Raw genomic sequence first — 17,939 nt, 5'->3', positions numbered from 1 at the left:
ACAATTCTCTTAATTTGTATTTATTCTCCAGGAGTGATTGGCAGATATTGAAGTTTATTTTGGACAAAGGTTTGCTGTATTTTACAGGGAGATTCATCCTTGGTCGTGCCTTCAGTATGCATGTAAAGTGGGTCACTGTCCCCTGTTATTTATTCATAGCAAAGAGGTAGAGCAGATGACTTGCATAGCATCAGTTCTCAGTCTTTGGCAGATCTGTGTAGCTTCCTGACCAAAGAATGGAAGCTCGCACCTGAGAAAAGGATTGCTTTCAAAATCTGTGGCATTATCTTGTTAATTCTACTTTTTAAACTTTAGCAGTAAAAGAAGCTTTTAATGTTTTAAGTGGGCTGTGAACATAATTTGCCACTTCTGATTTAATTAATTGTTGATATCCAAATCTTGTCAAATGTAATTTCATTGAAAGAAACACTGCAGCAAATGGAATACCTGCAGATTGCATTCTAGGGCTTAAAAGGCATACTCTATTAAAAGGAGAAAAGAACACTTTAAGCAAGCCTTCTCTAAACTCCTGTGCTTCACGTGTACTTTCTGGATGATATGGTGAGAGCATTCAGAGGTCTAGAACAGCAGGCATCTCACCACTTTTATCCTCTGTTCTTTCTCCTCCATGCACAGATGCTCATATAATTCTGTAAATGCACGTATATAATTCTGATTAACTTCCTGATTGTGTTCACTTCTTCTGTAGGGCTCCAGCCTCAATGCAAAATGTGTGATATTTTTAATAGGAAGCTTGTCACAACTGTTTTCCACAGCATTGTTCAGTGGGTTGCCTTGTGTCTTCAAGTATAACGTATAAAGTATAATATAGCCCAATGCTATTCCAAAATAAAAATTGTTTTGAAGTAGTTTTTCATAGGACATTAAAATTCCTATCTATTTTCTCAGTGTTTCTTTGTGATGGGATTTTAAAAGGAAGTTTTTCTATCAATTTTGGGTGGCTTAGCATTCTTAGGTGCTTAACTTGTGATTTAAACACAGAAATAGTATGTAATGCCAGGATGAACTCCCACTGACTGTCGCTGTTTGCTTTAGAAACTCTAGGGGGGAAAAAAAAAAAAAAGATGGGTATCTAAAAAATGGAAAAAGAATAAATAATACGGTTCAAGAATCACAATCTGAATGGTCAGCTTGGCATTATCAGACTCCGTGGCATACAGTTATATTAGCTGAGAGACTTTCAACACTTTGTGTCATTTGCAACTTTACCTTCCAGCTTTTGCAGCGAACAAGCCAAAGATGCTGGGATTTTGTTGTCGCCTGCAAATTCTTGCTCCTTTACAATGGAGGTGCATTCTGTACACTAAATAGCAATATAGGTTTTGTTGTTATTTTTTTCCTTTTGGTGTATTCCTTCATTGTTGTGCCCCCACCTCAACTGCATCCAGGAGAGCTGGAAAAGAGCTGTGTTGGTCTGTCTTCCAGCACAGTGGTACAACCTCCTTGTTTCTTCCTCGTGTTCCCAGAGTTTCCCATCTCTGGCAATGGTCCCTTTTTGTGCCTTTCCTTCTGCCCGCTAGTTTCCCACCTTCCCGGTGCCCCTTCTCATTCTCCGTCCAACTACTTGCTGTCTTTTATCTGCTGCTTTTCTTGCTGACTTTTAGTCATTCGCCTCTTCTGTCTTCCATCCTCTTTGCCCAAATAATGTGGCTTTCCACTGACCTTCCCTCAAGTTCCCACTCTGCTTGCCAAGTAGGCTCAAATTCCTCCCTTGCCAACTTCCTGTAGCTTCCCACTCACTAGATCTGACACAATCTACTTTTTTTTCATTTTCCTTGTTTCATTTATGCCCTTTACATTCCAGTCACATTTTCCTTTCTACGTTGCCTAGGTGTCAGCACAGAATAGTTGAAAGCATAAAAGAAACTTTCCGGCCTCTGGGTTGTATTTTTAGTGCTTACCTCACCAACAGGCTAAATCCATGAGGGAAATTCATTTTTTAAAAAGGCCAACTTTACCCTTAGAATTAACTTTATTAAACATAAGTTTGTAGAAGTTGTTCCGAGTGAAGTTCTAAATCTTTTTGTAGTGCTGCCATGCCAGTGCACAAAAAGTACTTGTTTGTTGGGACAGTGTCTGTATGCTCTACTGAAACCATTTGGGTGCTGTAACTGCATGAACTCTTACTCTGGAAAGAATGCGAAGCATAACAATCCTTAACATTAGTGGGGGCTATCCCCAGTTTTTGGAAGTCTTAGTTGTTGAAGTCTGAAAAACACTGAGCCTTGCTGTAGGATAGATGTATTTTAGGTCAGTTGTGGGAGACAAAGAAAGCAAAGGCAAATTCCTACCGTGTAAGTTGCACACTGTTAAACCTATCAGGCTTCCTCTGAAAGTGGAAGTGTCACCATGCTCAAATACAGATTGCTCTGAAAGTAATGCCTCCTATTTATTTCTTTGGAAACTACGGGAGATGCCATGAGCACAGTAACTCTGCTTGATAGAACAAATTCTCAGCTACAAAACGTTATTTTTCAACACTGTTGCCACCACCAGCTATGCATTTTCACCAGCAATAAATAAGAGCCTGCAGGCCATGCAAAATGTTACTGTTATAAGCAACTGAAAATACAGTATTTCAGTAGCAACCTGAGTATTGAGCAATCCTTAAATTTCGTTCTATCTTGCATAATTATAAAGAGTTCTTTTGGAATGTCAACAAATGCCTTGGTTCCACACTGGTCAGTTAGAAGAGGGAGATATCCTTCGACTATGGTGACAGGATAATGGAAGCCTCTCTTCTGCCTCTTGACCTCAGCTGTCCCTTTGTTCTTGCACTCTTAGTGGTGAGAATGCAGTTCAACCTGAGCCAAAAGAGTAGTCTGCTCTAGAACTCAGATTTTTAGTATCTTCTTAGATAAAAATTATTTATCAAAGTTATTCCCTCTGTTTATTCAACTTAATCATCCAGTCTTCTCATTGGGGCTGTATTGAGTCAGAGCGAGGGTCTAATGAGTGTCCCACACTGGTTCTTTGCATGATTTTTGAGCCTCTTACTGAAAGTGGGAATAGGGCCTGGTCTGTGCCTGCATTTGCCTTCTACTTCCAGGCTCACCAGGGATTCCTGTATGGCACATGCTTTCCTGCTGGAGCATTCTACCATCGACTTCAGGCTGTCATCTTTGGGGACTCCAGTGTGACCAACAGCTCCAGATACTGTTGTATCAGAAGTTCTTTTCCAAAAGTATTCTAAGCTGACAACCTTCTACTAAAATGTATTCAGAACCTGAAGACTCTCCAAGATGGTTTCTGAGGCCAAGCGGATGAAAACGTGCTCACAGTGTACTTCTGACTCATGTTCCCTTCCTGGTGAGAAGACCCAAAGGCATGTGTGTATTTCACATGCATCAGGTGTTGGCTTGTCTTCTTCTGTTGTCTCTTCCTGGGCTTTTAACTGCACTTTTTCACTTAGCTTGTTGTTTGTATCCTTTCCACCTTAAGTCTCTTAAGCTTACAAGGTATTCTCCTCGCCCTGGCCAAGCCAAGCCAGCCTCTCATTTCCTCTGGGAGAAGCAGCCTTACGCAGGAATCTTGGCAACAGGTGGGCCTCTTGCCATTCTCTCGCATTTCTGGGCAGACCACCACTGGCCATCATCCTCCATTGCCCTGGACATCTTCAAGGACCAGTGGGTATTCTCAGGGCTGCTCTGCTGATGTCTCCATCCAGTTCCCTTCCAGTTCATCTTCCAGCATGCAAACCCTTGTTGTCTGTTTCAATCACTGTTCCTCCGCGTCATTTAGGCTGTTGGATTTTGCTGGGGTTGGACTAATAGCCCTCTGTAAGTAGAGAAGAACGTGAAAGATTGGTACTAGTACAAACACTGAAGGAACTGCATTTAAAAGGAGAACAGCAAACTGACCAAATTTAGCTGTGTGGCTCCACTAACTTCCTGAATTAAAATGTCTATGTTCATTAGAAGTCAGAACAGAATGATTTATATATGTCTGCTCTATGAAATGCCCTCTGTGTGATCTGGCATGCTGTGCTGTGTCACTCTACCAAGTTTTCTCATCGTCTCTGTATAAAATTGCTGGCTCTTTATTTTGGTATTCTGATTTTCTCTCTACATTTTACTCTGCTTTTTTTAAAGTGTTGGGGTTTTGCTTGTAGAGAGAGACTTCATAGTGGCAAAATGACAGTAATAGCAGCTATTTTGTATAGTAGTAAATTAACTGAAATGCCACTTACTTTGTTTTTAATGGATACCAGCAGTTATTTCTACCTGAACTGTCACACACAAAACAAATTGTTTTTAGTGTGTAAAAATAAGCAGTGATTTTCCCATCTGTTTTCACTTATAGCTCTATAACATGTAACAGCTATTATGAAGTCAACTTTAAAAAATCTCAAAGCATTGAATGTGTGGAAGCTTGGAAAGATTTTTGTTTTCTGAATTAATGTGAGTGTATGAAAGTCGATTTCCACGTCTAACCTTTTGTTTTAGAAACTTGGTTAACGCAGTTTTGCTTTTTACCAACAGAGCAAATCAATACTGAAAAGGCATTTGATGTGGTTGTTTCTATGTGCCTTTACTGGAATTACAGTTGCTTTTACCCTAGTTTCATTATGTGTAAAACTAATTTAGCATTTCAGTGTGCTGATTTTCAATTTTATCCTCTAAAACGCACAAATGCATGTATGTTTGCACTTGTGTATGTTATATATATTGTAATTATGGTTCTTTAGGTATCTAATTTCAACAAGTAAAACAGTTACCTTGTGACAGAAAAGTAAATCATACCATCACCTAGAAAATACTTTAGGAAAACTTTGTATCTTTCGCGTTTGGTATGTAAAAATGGTTTGTTTTCTGGATTTCTCTGCCTCCTTCTCTTAACTCTACGGTGAAAAACACAACTATTAGCTCTGTGATTTCAGCAAGTCTGGAAAACAATTAAATTTGCCTTGATGGTAGTAATTTAGGATTTCCTAACATGATGCACCAGCTGTAACTGGAAATGACAATTGCTATAACAAACAGTCTTGATGAAATCGACTGTTTGAATTTGCCTATTTATTAGTTTCATGCTGTTTTAAATTAACTACACCTGTACACCTGCATTTCAGTGCACTTCTAGCTGTTGGCTTACTCTGTTTTACGTGGAAATTTTACTAGGTTATATTTTTTTCTTAACTCCGCTTATTTATTCCTTTTTGACTGCTCCTCATTTACCTGCACAAAGTGATATTCCCTTCTCCTGTTTTTTTTTTTTTTGTGTGTGTTTGGTTTTATGATACAGTACCCGTGACCCTTTAATGACCCTTTGAGATCCATCCTGACTAACAAGCTGACATGACATAGATCACTTAGGCAAAAGGAACCAGAAGGATGCTGAGTGATTTTGGTTTGGTTTGGTTTGTTTCTTTTTCTTGGAAAAACTTCAGCTTGGGAAAGTTGTCATAGCTGCAGCGTCACCCTGCAAGTGGCACTTGGATTTAAACACTGGAAGTCTGGAAAACAGCAGGAAGCAGCAGCTAAAAATAGCTGTAAATGTTTCCTTATCTTCTCATGCATTAATTGACAAAAATCTATACTGCCCTCATCTGTTCTTTCCTTTCAGTTCTTAAACGTCTGCTTTACTGGCTTTTCTTCCCAACAGCATGGGAACGGCTCTCATGGTTTGAGTCACAATCTAACCCTAGAACCAACACCTGACTAATAGTTCAAAATATGTCTTAAATCGACGCAGCACCTGGGTAACACTTGACCTTGTGAAAACAAGATATATATTTCTTTCTTTTTCGGTTGCTTATTACTTTTTTGCAAAAAGTTCACTATTCTGGCTGGGGTTTGTGCTACATTTCCACCCCAGTGTGAATATCTCAGTATTATAAGTTCCTCCTTCCTGCAGAACAACTTTGCAAAGTTCGTTGACATGAAATTTGAGCAAATCATTTTTCCTTAAGCTCTGAACACAATGTTCTGTGCCATTTGATTAAGGATACTAATTTGCTTTTAACTAAGAAAAGATGTAAATATGTTTTTAAAAGAGGGCAGATGCAAGATCAGGAAAGATAGTACTAATATGTCTGGGAAAATACACCCTTGATGCATTGCTCTTTGAAACAGTGTTCTCAACTGCAGTTTAAATATACATACTGTTAAGATTTAGTTATCATCAGACAGCTAACTGGAGTACGGTTCATGTTAAATAGTTAAATGATAGAAATTTTTTGCCACTGTTCAGAGTAGTTCTCATAGTTACAGGTGCCCCTAGAATGATCCTTTTTAGGTGGCCTTCATATCTTTCAAGTCCTGTCAACAGCTGACAAAACAGTCCACTCAGCAAGGTCTTGCTGATGACCCTTAGAGATGAGTGTGGTTCCACTGAACATCATTTCCTTAACTGCTTATAATATTGGGATAGCATCTAAAAAGAAAAATGATGAAACATTGACAGTTTCAAAAATTGTGAAAAGCTGCCTGCAAAACCTTCGTTCAGATGGTGATGCATGTACTTGAGAAAAGGCTTTGCAGAGTATTCTTTAATACTACATTTTGTATGCCACTCGTGTTACTTTTGTAATTTTGGTATTACGCTAACTTGAGTGAATTCCATGGTTTAACTGAAAAGCAGTCGTGAAGAGAAGCCTGCAGACTAATGGCTGGCAAAGCGCAGGCTCTAAGGAAGTGATCAAGGAGTGGGGTGCTGCTGCTGTGCCAGCTTGGGTGGGCAGGAGGAGCATAAATGTTTGTAAAGTGTTCTTGAGGTGCCAGGAAATCCAGTGCAGGTAAAGCTTAGTCTTTGTTCACATATCTCCTGAAGTTTGCTAGTAGTGTCTTTTGAAAACGTCAGCTCAAAATTAATTGGGGTGTCTGACTGGAAACGGTTGAGAGCCAAAATAAGATTGCTAACATTACCAGCAGGGTTGAGAGGAAAGGAGAGCCGCATTTCTCAGAGCAGACAAAATCCAGTGAACCCATGTGGTCACAGCTGAAGGAGAAGAGCACGCATAAAACATGAAGTGTGGCCTTTCCATACTTGGGACAGTGGTGGTTGTGGTGGTCTTTAATTACAGCTGTGTACTTTCCAGCACATCTGTTCCCTATTCAGTGGTCAGCAGGCAGGCATTGCTCTGGCCATGGAGCTGTAGGTCGCTTGAGTAGGAGCACTGTTTACAGGAGTAACCATCCTCTGTTGAAATGCCAAACATTTATATGGTTGTCAGATTGACAAATTATTTTAAAAACTTTGAACTAAGTACTTCAGATTCAACTTTTCAGTTAGTGAGCTCTTGGTTTGGTTTGTTTTTTAAATTTAGTCTTAATTTCTCTGAAATATGGAGCGAGTTCTACCTACTGGCAAGGAGGGGTGTTGTAAAGAATGTTGTGTAAGTACTTGGATTCAAAGAAGGAATACAGAAGACCTGTATTAGCTGAAATGGATGATGAATCCATCAGTGATACCTGTGAAAATGAAGTGACCAACTGCCTGAGAGCACAGCCTGGCCTGTGCTCTGCATGAGACTGGAGCTGTGCGGTGCGGACAGGTGGTCGTGGAAGTGAAACCTCTGTAGTGATGCTCACTGGGGACTCTGGCTGGCGTTACAGAAGCAGCTGTGATTTTCTCATTGGCTAACCCACTTGTGCAGTCATTTTTGTTTAATTTCCAATTACATTTTGTACATAATCTATACTAAGTTACCTTCATATTCTGAGTCCACTCTTCTCTCTTCCACAAGTCTCAATGCTTTTGGTATTACTGCGTACAGCTGTGTTTCAGTCAACGTTAATGTTCCCTATGCTGTTCAGCATGCAGCTACCAGTGGCTTTCAGTGTTCATTTTGTAGATCCTAAAACTTTTCTGGGGATGATGCAGATGGCAGTATTATCAATTCCAGTTCATTAATATGTTTTCTTCAACACTGTTAGCAGAATTAAAAATGCTACCTGTCCTAAATATAAACTAATGATTTTTGCTCCTTGTGGTTGTCTTGTTTCCATCCTATACATGCAGAAAATTCTGAACTCTTAGCAACAGTTTTTTTTCATTGAAAATTCTAGTTTAATCTGTCCTACAGAAAGCCTCAGAAAATCAACATCTATAAAGATCTTAATTAAATCAAGCAAATGATATGCTGACCTATAGCAAAATGACTTTAACTCTTTTTTTTAAAGAAGCAAAACCTGAGGCCTACTTTAACTTTCTGTTCATGTGCACAATTTTCTGATTTTTCATCTCCATAATTAGCAGTTACATCAAGCTGCGTAAACTTTGGAATGCAGTACAGTATCAATATTAAAAGGAAGTGTTTCCAGATATGACACTTTTCTTTGCACACTTAAAATTGTTTAACACTATTAATATTCAGGTTTTGTTGTAAGCTGCCAACTGTCTTTATTTACAAAATTTCACATCCCTTCTTGTGAATCTGAGGTACAGCTTGCTCAGCTAACGGCTACAAAATAGCAAAGTGGTTTCATGATTTTGCTTTCAGTACACATCTAGAACTTCAATGCATTGCTGTAATAAGCTAGAATGTGTTAAAATAGCTTTGTATGTGAAAAGGAACAAAACAAGAATTATGTATTGCTGTTTTGAAATACTAACGTTTAAAACTCCAGGAACATTTTTGTCAAGTACTCATTGGAGCAGGACTGTGTTTTTTCTTTGTTCTGACATAGATTTATTCCAAAGAGTGGTATTTATAGAAATGTTGTTGGCTAAGCAAATTGAAGTCTGTTACACACTTTTTTTTTTAATGTCATAGATTCTGAAAGTAGTCTTTACTAAAGAAAAGAAAAATAGAAAATATCCAGAATATTAATAGTCAGGACAACATAAACTTCATTAAATTAATACAGAAACATTGGAAAAATGTTTGCATTTGAAGTTGTTATCCATGTTAAGTGCAGTTTAATGTCTTGGAGAAGACATTCAGTCACAGGTCCAGAAGCTGAAGACAGCCAAAGTAAAGAGTGTTGTACTTTCTTCATCCTTTCATAGTGCCTACTCTGTAATTGTCAATTTGTCCAGCCACGTCTTCACCCATAATTTCTGTTTCCTTCTGCTTTGAAGGAGAATAATATGTCTCAGACTTCATTCAAGTGGCAACAAATTCCCCTTCTCATACTAAAATCTAAGAACTAACAAAACCATAAACCTTTAATGATCACAGAAAGAAGCTTGAGACAAAATGCTGTCATGGAGGAAAAGGGTTGAAAGTGGAGGAGGTGTGTAGACACCATTGCTGTTTTTCAGGAGAGGAAAATGAGATTGGCTCATGGCTGATTGAGAGGAGTAAAGTCCTTTGCTGTTGGCAGTGGGAAGCTGATATGTCAGTGGAAGCTGTGCTACAAGAAACCCCTTGACCTTGTCACCAGTTCAGTACTGTCATTTCTCTGAACTTTGGCATTTGGTACTTGGGTGATCAAACAGTTTCTTATTCAAGTATCTAATACAGCATTATTTTCAGATTATGTTTTGTGATGTTTTATAATTTGTCTCTAAGATATTAAGCAAACAGTAGGAGAAGCTATTGCTTAAAGAAGGTTTCTCAAGAATAGAATCGTAAGAGTAGAATAGCCTGAGACAGAAGGGACCTATGGCATTTCAAGTGCGTTTCGTTGTGCTCACACTGTGCTCACAAATTGAAAGCCCTCACCAACAAACACACAGTCCCTCAGGCATTGTTATGCCATCCTATAGCTTATCATTAATAAACCTGATTGTTAAGCCTAATCTTATCGCTTTTCCCTTTCAGACCTAACTTTAAGCTCTTGCAGTCTGCCCAACTAATGTGAGAGTGAAATTTCTTTTCCCCCTTTGAAAAAGGTGAATCCAGCCAGGCCATGTGGGCCTGGCGTCACATAGGTAATCCCAGGGTCAAAAAAATCCCAAATTCTGCTGCTGCCATCAGCCTCAATCAGCCTCAGAGCCAGGTATCAGTAAGCTGGGTCTATCTGTTTCTTTAAATGTCACTCCTTACAAAAGGAGAGATAGAAGAGTGCTCCTCATCCCTTTACTGATCTATCCAAGGCACCGAAGTCTTTTGGTTACTCTTGGGCTTTGTTACTACCCTCATGAAAAAAGCAAGAGCAGATAAAATCCTGAGGGCTGTACCAGCCTAGGACACTTCCTGATAATATTTTCAACCCGAGCCTTAAGGATGCACCAACCTCGTGGGTCTGGTTGTCAAATCCAGCCCTCTGTTCCCCTCAGAAGGGAATCACCTATGACTGAGAGTAACACGCACCATTTTTGTTTTATGGAAGTGATCATCATGTAGTGTAAAGTCTGACTTGACTACTCTAGCATGGGTAGATTGTCGTCTGCTTTATTGGGTTCTTCGAATTCCAAAGCCCCCCCCTGTTGCGTAAGGGCACCTGTGGTAACCTAATCTCCCTCCACCTCCTTGTCAGATGATGTTACACAGTTGTCTCAAGGGTATTGCATTGAAACATATTGGACCACTGAGATTAGTGTATACATTAACAAAATGTCTCTCGCAATTTAACATTGTGACAAAAAAAGTGCAAGATTTCTGCAATGTTAATTTATTTCAAACCGAGGAATTTGTTTTCCCACACAACTTAAAGTGGTGAGCAGGGATGCTCCCAGTCGTGGCATTAATGCTGATTTGTGACTGCAGCGTGTTACTGAGTTGCTACCTACTGAGATACTGTTCAAAGTTAGATGAAATTAGAAAGATCAGGCAATTGGGGTGTAGAGACTATTACTTCCCTGGAAATAATCTAATTAGCACAGCTCACAGATGGCACATGTCTGGCTGCTGATCTGTTAGCTACTCGTTACTTGATTCTAGAGGAGGAGTTCATTTGTTGGCATTTGCTACTGTTAATCTGTCTTTAGAGATTTTCTGTAGTTAGCAAATACTTGTTAAGAGCTAAAGTTAATTTATAAGCATTTCTTAAACCTTTAATTTCACATGGTGCAATGCAAAAACAACTTTCCCTTTTCACTTTTTCTTTGCTAATCTCTAAGATCACTTTTTAGTTCTAAGTTTAAAGTTGACTTTGTATTATGAGGATTTTTTCTCACCTTCACATGTAGTTGTCATTTGTTTAAGTGGCACTGTTCCAAAGGTGCTTTCACAGAACATTTTAAAGGAGATTTTTCTCTGTACAGATTTGAATTAACTAACTCGGGTGGGGGGAGGAGCTGCTGCACAACTTCTTGAAAAATTCCTCCAGAGGAAGTAGAAGTCTTGAGAACAATTTTTAGTCTCAAATACAGAAGGCTACTAAATGCATACAAAACAAACTCTGAGTTGATAATTAGTAGAGTAAATATAGGCACACATTCACAGAGTTGAAAATCTTGCACAGGTATAAAAGCGATCCATTCACTACAGGAACTACCTCCAATATTTAATATACAATAAAGTGCTTTCATATTTTTAACAGTAGAATGTTTTTTACTGCTCATGTAATCACACTGTATGTATCCTAAAACATTGGCTGACATTGTTCACTTTTTCTCCAGGAGGCTTTATGCTAAATTTGAGTATTGCATTAGTTTGCTAACATTTTCCTGCAAATAATAAGCTTTTCATAGTCCATCTTCAGAGTTTGAGCTAATCGTGAGTTTAAAAAACTAAGACGAGTACAAGAATCACCCTTTGATGTACTGTTGTCTTGTGAGTTGAGGATGATTGAAATATGGATCTGGGCATGCATAAATTCTAAGACAGAGATAGGAAAAAATGGTCTTGTCATATTCCTTCTCTGCAGATGTACCAGCTGCACCAGTGTGTGGCTAATTCAGAACGACTTCAGGAAGCAAAATGGACCTTTCCATAGATACTTTCTGACAAGTGGCTCATCTTTTCAGATTATTGGCAAGAACCACATTAAGCCATGCTGTCACTGATCCTTTCTTCATCGGCCTAATTCCTTTGCTCAGCAGGAAAACCTCCAAATTCTTCTTGAAATACCCTGCTGGTAAGCTGAGTGAGCTCTGCTGGGTTGCTGAGCACAGGCTCACGTGCACAGCACAGCCTGATTTATGGGATAACTTCCGACCTTCCCATCAGCCTGTCTGTCCTAAGAGCAAAGCTCTAAATCAAAGAGTAGGTGCCACCTGTTTTTTTTTTTTGTTTTATCTCGTGGCAAGTTCATAAAATAAGAATAAGCCTTGAAATTATCATTATCCTGATTTGTTTCTCCAAAGATTTGATAAAGCATCCCTTGTACCTACCTGTCTTACAGCTGACCCAGTAAGCAGGCTAAGCAGCAGGGTTAGGCTGCAGGATTAGGTTTGTTCACACTGGGCACAAGGCTGCATCACCAGTGAAGCTTATGGCTTGCCATCAGCTGGGATGCAGGCAGGTGAGCTTGCAACTGCTTGCAGAGCAGTCTGTGCACTAACACGGGTCTTTCTTTGCAGTATGCCTAGCTTGAAAACTTAGGCGAGGCCAGCTCATTGCACTCCAGTGATGTTGTCCTCCTTTGTGCTTTCTGCAGACACGTTCTCTGCAGAAATAGAGGAGTTCAGGCATCTCTTCCCAAATCTATTTAAAGTAAAATGTTAGGATTCGCCTGGAAATTACATACATGTAGAAGTGCCTTTTAGCAAGGTAGGTGTCTGTGTTTAGTATGTACCCAGTGGAAGTGCCATAATTGTGGTAACCTCTAGCAAGTCAGAAAGGCAAAAAAACCTGAGAACCGTATGGATGTTACACAAGACAAGTTACCACCCTTTCCTAATACACGTTTACCAGTGAGTGTCTGGGCAGAGGCTCAGGTAAAACTTAACTCTTAAAGTCTCCGTTTCCCTTCAAGTGATGCCCAGATATCCTGTCCTGGGTGTATTCTTCATTGGGTGTCACTGCGCTGGTCTTTCATTCTCAATTACCGTTCACATATATATAGCTAACGTGCCACTTTTATCTTTGCACGTGCATTGCCTTCTTTGCCACGCTTTGTGTGGTGTTCCCTACCTATTGAGTAGGGAACTCACACTCTGTCATGTGGGGGCTGTGTTTCAGCAGAGTCAGTTTATTTTAAGTCTTGGTTCTTTGCTGAACTGGATGAGCTGAGCTTCCACTCCTGCTTCTGCCCTCTGCTCAGCTAGTAGGAATAGAAGCATCACAAGAAGGGGTGCTCTTCCTTGCGGGATTTACTGTAAGGTGTCCTCTGTTGGTTCCTGAATGTCAGATGGGTTGTAGCAGTTTTCAAGGTTGTTGAATTTTGCAAACAGTTTATTCGTATGTATGTGTATGTCTGTTCTTTATATACAGCTTTTAAAACTCAAACTTTATATTTCTTTTTTATTTTTTGTAGAGGTCACCTCTGATACTAACGAATACAAACAACAGGTATAGTTTTATTGTGTTTTATGTCTTACCTTTTACTCGTTTCATTGGTTTGGGGGCTCATTCTGCTCTAGGCCTCTTTGTAGTTTGGGGTGCGCTCACTTTGGGTACTGTTGGGAACATGAAGCACCACTCTTGGTACCTGGAGGTCATGTGGTGGCTTGATCCATTTTCTTTGCATGATCCTTTCACCCTCTCTGGTGGAGCGCCACGCAGGGCTGCAGCTTTCTTGGTCTCTGGTGGCAGTGCTCAGTAGCTGTGTGCTGGAAGATCTTCGGTTCAAACCTGTCAGCTCTCCGGCTCACCGAGCTTTGTGGACTTCAACTGTATTCTTATCACAGTGTCAGGGAATGCGTCGCATTTTTTTCTTTTACATATTGGAACTTACTATTCCTCCGTGGCTTCTCCAAGGTTCTGAAAGCAGACTACTGTGAGACTCACAGTAACCACTGAAACCTCTGTGTGCCAGACTTCTCTCAATTGCCAGGTTACAAGTCTAGTTCTGTGTTCAACAAGAAGGAAGATTTCTGTTTCATTGCACATAGTTCAAAGAAGATGCATTCTCAGTATTACAGAGTGTCTGAACTCCTCCTCCCTAAACGCTCCTACAGGTAAGAAATGTGTATAGGCTCTGTGTTTCTTCCAGAAACATCTTGTAAACAGCACGTGAGAGGCTTTGTGATCGTGAAAAGCTTTTGGGATGGCAGCACAAAAAATCTCTCCTACAAAACAAATGGAGAATCAGGAAAGGAGGCCAACGGAAGATGATATTCCCAGAGCATGAAATATAGCACAGTTTTTTTTGGAGAAAAGAAGTTTCAGATAGTCATCAATTTTCCTGGTACAGGCTAAAAAAAATCCATGAATGAAGCTTAAAGGTATCAGAAGTATTGTTCTATTAGAAAAAAAATTAGGGAACTCAAGGTAGACGGAGGTTGTACACCTAAGAAGATGATATTTTCAAGCCATGGGGCATGAACCAAGTTGCAGTATTTTTAGGGATACAGTCTTACTGTGGGAATAACTGAAAACATATGTTGGTGGATCCTCTATGCTGATTTCTGGGGTGTTTTGGGATGTTGGTAAATGCTTTGATAGCTGTGTGGTTCTTAACTGCTCCGAATGGCCTTTATCTGGGAGGTCTCTCTGGTTCCATAGTGAGAACACAAAAAGGCAAGAAGACACAGCTCACATCTGCCTACATCCACCCCAGTACATACAGACTTCAATGTGGTCCTGTCACACCAAGTATTGAGATCTGTTCCCAGACAGGAAGGTATGGGAGCACTGCCTGCTCGTGTAAAATACTAGTTTTTTAAGAATCAAGGCCATGAAGAATCAAAGGTTCTCCTTCCCCATTGAGGGACCACATGCTCCAAAATGAACTGCCCATAGTAGAGCACTGAGGAGTAATGAATTTTTGCAGAAGCAGGACTTTGTTTAGAGACTTAGAAAAACTGTGTCTTTCTACAAAAGTGGGTATCAAATTAGAAAAGCAAAAACTGTGAGGTGATTTCTGGTCCCTATCCCTGTAACAAGCCTGTAGGGCGTCAGTAAAATGGGAACTACTTCTTTGCTTTTTACTTCTAATTCTTTCTCATATCGCTAAATTGCTGTCAATTTCATGTCTGCGTTTATGACAGCATTTCTGACAAAGTGCCACATAGTTTTAAATGCTTCTAATTTTTGTCCCTTTTTCCTAAACTAATTTGTAAAGATTGGAAATTACCAGTATTTTGTCATATTCTTATCAAGTGTTCTTGAGCTTGAAAGAGGAGAGGAAAAGTAAGAACTCACTGCTGTTTATTTAATTCCGTTCTGTTTTTTTCTTTATGTGTTCATTTTGAATGCTTTAAAATCTCAAGAAAGTAGAAAGCAGGGTTTGCCGTGAGTCAGGGTTCTACTTAAGTCTTTTATTTGTGTTCTGCTTCTGGGAAAGCGCAGAGGAGCTGTTTCATATTCATATAAAATCTTTGTATAGCAGGTTGACTCTTGTAATGCATGTGTTGTATTAACTTCATTTGTATTACTGTATGTTTTTAAATAATGCTGTTGGAGCTGGATTTTATGAGCAAGTTTTAGTAGTTTCATTTCTTTCAAATCTGTTTACAAACTATCACATAATTGAGCTGGTTTATTGATCTCACAGAGATTACGCACCTGACACTATTTGCACCAGTTAATAAAAGGTTTTGTTGGCTTTCTTTAAACGGAGTATTTGAGAATGCACAGTTCTGTTATGCTGTAGAATTTAAATTGCTTATGTACTGGAATATTTACTACCTTCTTTGTTGTTTCATTTCAGAATGACCTTATTTAAAAATGTATGAGGCTATTTATAATCGACTCTGTGGCAGTGATTAAAGAGGTGTGAATAATAGCTTATTGGAAGTTGACAGCTCCTTGTTTGCTAAACCACTGCTAGAACGTTTCTGCTCTCAGTTGTACCTCATTTTTCTAAGGGGAGGCTGCATTTTGACAAGTGCTTAGAATGGGTATATGCGGCTGACATTTTTATTATTAAAAAAAGTCTGATTTCATTTCTTTAACTGCATATGGTTAATTAATTGCTTACCTGTTTCTAATGATCTCTCTGTGGTATATTGTTAAAGTAAGACTGAAAACAAAATCCAACATTTTTACTTGGAAAAATTAGATGATGTTCTTCCCAAATAAAAGTAGATGCTCCAAGGAATTTGACCAAGCAGTCAGACATCTGTCTTTCTGATGAGTGCAGTGATTCTTACTCTGGTCTCTGATGCTTTTGATCTTAGATCAGCGTCCTAAATACCTCCAGAAAGGACACCAGGTGCTTTCTCACTGGTATTCAAAAATAAGATTCAAGGAAAATAGGGCTGTGATTTATTTGGTTGCGAATTGTGCTTAAGTAATGTGAGCTTTTGTTCACAACATGAATAGAAATCAATAAGCTTGTAGGTAAGGCTGATCATCAGATAATACTGAGTGTTTATCCATGCAGCTGATAAGCACAAATAACCGTATGGCTTATACTGCTATTGCTCATGTCTCATTTGACCTAGTGAATTCATTCTGAAGGTAAATGGTAATTAAAGCCCCTGTTCACTCTCGTGTCTTGTCTTAGAAGAATACGTAATTCCTTGTAGGTTTGTAGACACCCTAGAGACAGCATAAACCCAAGAAACTGAAAATGATTGTTGAGAGCTTATATCAGAACTTTGCAAGGGCTTTCATATGCACCTTGAGTTTCTCCAACCAAAAAATTGCTGCTCATTTTTCTTCACTGCAGTATTTTCTTTATCAGTGACCTGAACATACTCGCACCTTACCAGACACATCAGAACAGTTCATTCAAAGTGGTGCAGAAATTCATTTTGTTCGGTATTTTCACATTTTCTTATTAATAAGGAAGTTATTTCTGAGCTGTCATTCTCAGTGGTCAAATCCCAGTAGAATTATAGAAGGAATTTGTAACTTCTGCTAAACCTTTAAAAATCCTTAATAGAGCAAGTGGCTATGAATAAAATGCTGACGTGCAGGTATCTCCCTGTAAGACTTGGCACAGCACTTCACAGGTTTTACTCCGTGAGTCTCTAAAATGAGAGAGTGCAGAACTTGTGCACTGAGTTAATGGACTGCTATAGGATCCAGGTACTGTTTAACTGAATACATTCTAAAAGTAATCTTCATTATCTCTCTTAAGAACTAGTTTGTGCTGCTTTATAGAGTAAGGAAGCAGTTCTCTGGATGGTCTAGGATTTTGATGGTACATCCTTTCTCTGGTCTGGTTGGTGATAGCAGTGCACTCAGTTTCCTTGAAACATTGCACCTGCAAGAATCGTTGCATTCCAGAGCCGATCTCCTTGCCCACTGCAGGCAGCCCAACAGCTGGGAGTTAATTCTCTGGGAAAAAGAAATCTGTCTGCACTGTGGCATGAAAAAATAAGTGTGTGGCTTTGCAAAATATACAGGATTTGATTTAAAAAAAATATATATTTTTAATAACAAAATTCTGGAACTTTGGAATTTATTCCTTAGCACTAATATGCTTTATATTTCATTTGTATCACTTCTATATGGTTTATTGCAAAAAAAAAAAGCCTTAAGATCTCAGTCATCACCTGTCGTTCAAACTCCCAATAGTATAAAGTGACATTTGTGTTGAGAAAGTTTGGTTCCATTTGCAGCTGCTAATGGGTTTAAGCTGATGGGAGTGGTGGCACGAGGCAGCAATAAGCCTGGAGTGGAGCCAGCATGGGAATGCTCACACGTGTTTCTTTGCATGGCGCAGTAACGCTGAGGTTGGAAAAGTTTAATTACCCACCCCACTCCCTCTTACATTTTTTTTCCTTTCCTTGCTGAATGCTTGTGTGGCCTTGAGTTTGTTAATCAGCAGAGCTCATAAGCAAGCCAGATGATGTATTGTTACAGTACCTTTTACAGCTGCTGCTTTCCGGAGTACAGTGATTACCTGCCGTGCTCAAACCAGTTGCTTCCTATTAGAGTGCAGTGGTTACTAATTGGTCTGAATTTGGCTGCTAAAACAAAGTTAATTTTCGCTTTTACACTGAAGAGTATTTTAGGTCATGTTGTGCTTACACTGTAATATGAAGCCTTGTGGGTCTGTTCTTAATTTTTTGCCCTTTATCTCATGGCGTTC

General features: G+C 39.3%; 1 protein-coding gene across 4 annotated transcripts in view; it reads left to right on the top strand.

Moving 5' to 3' along the window:
* The window catches only part of ZEB1 (zinc finger E-box binding homeobox 1), a 105,659-nt gene that overhangs the window by 52,578 nt on the left and 35,142 nt on the right, over window positions 1-17,939 (top strand). The gene's annotated exons all lie outside the window — the stretch shown is intronic.

The sequence above is a fragment of the Meleagris gallopavo genome, chromosome 6 (genome assembly GCF_905368555.1).
Source record: "Meleagris gallopavo chromosome 6, MGAL_WU_HG_1.1, whole genome shotgun sequence".
In the NCBI taxonomy this organism is placed as follows: domain Eukaryota; kingdom Metazoa; phylum Chordata; class Aves; order Galliformes; family Phasianidae; genus Meleagris; species Meleagris gallopavo.
Note: the sequence above shows the minus strand (reverse complement) of the source record. Positions and strands in the feature narration are given on the sequence as shown.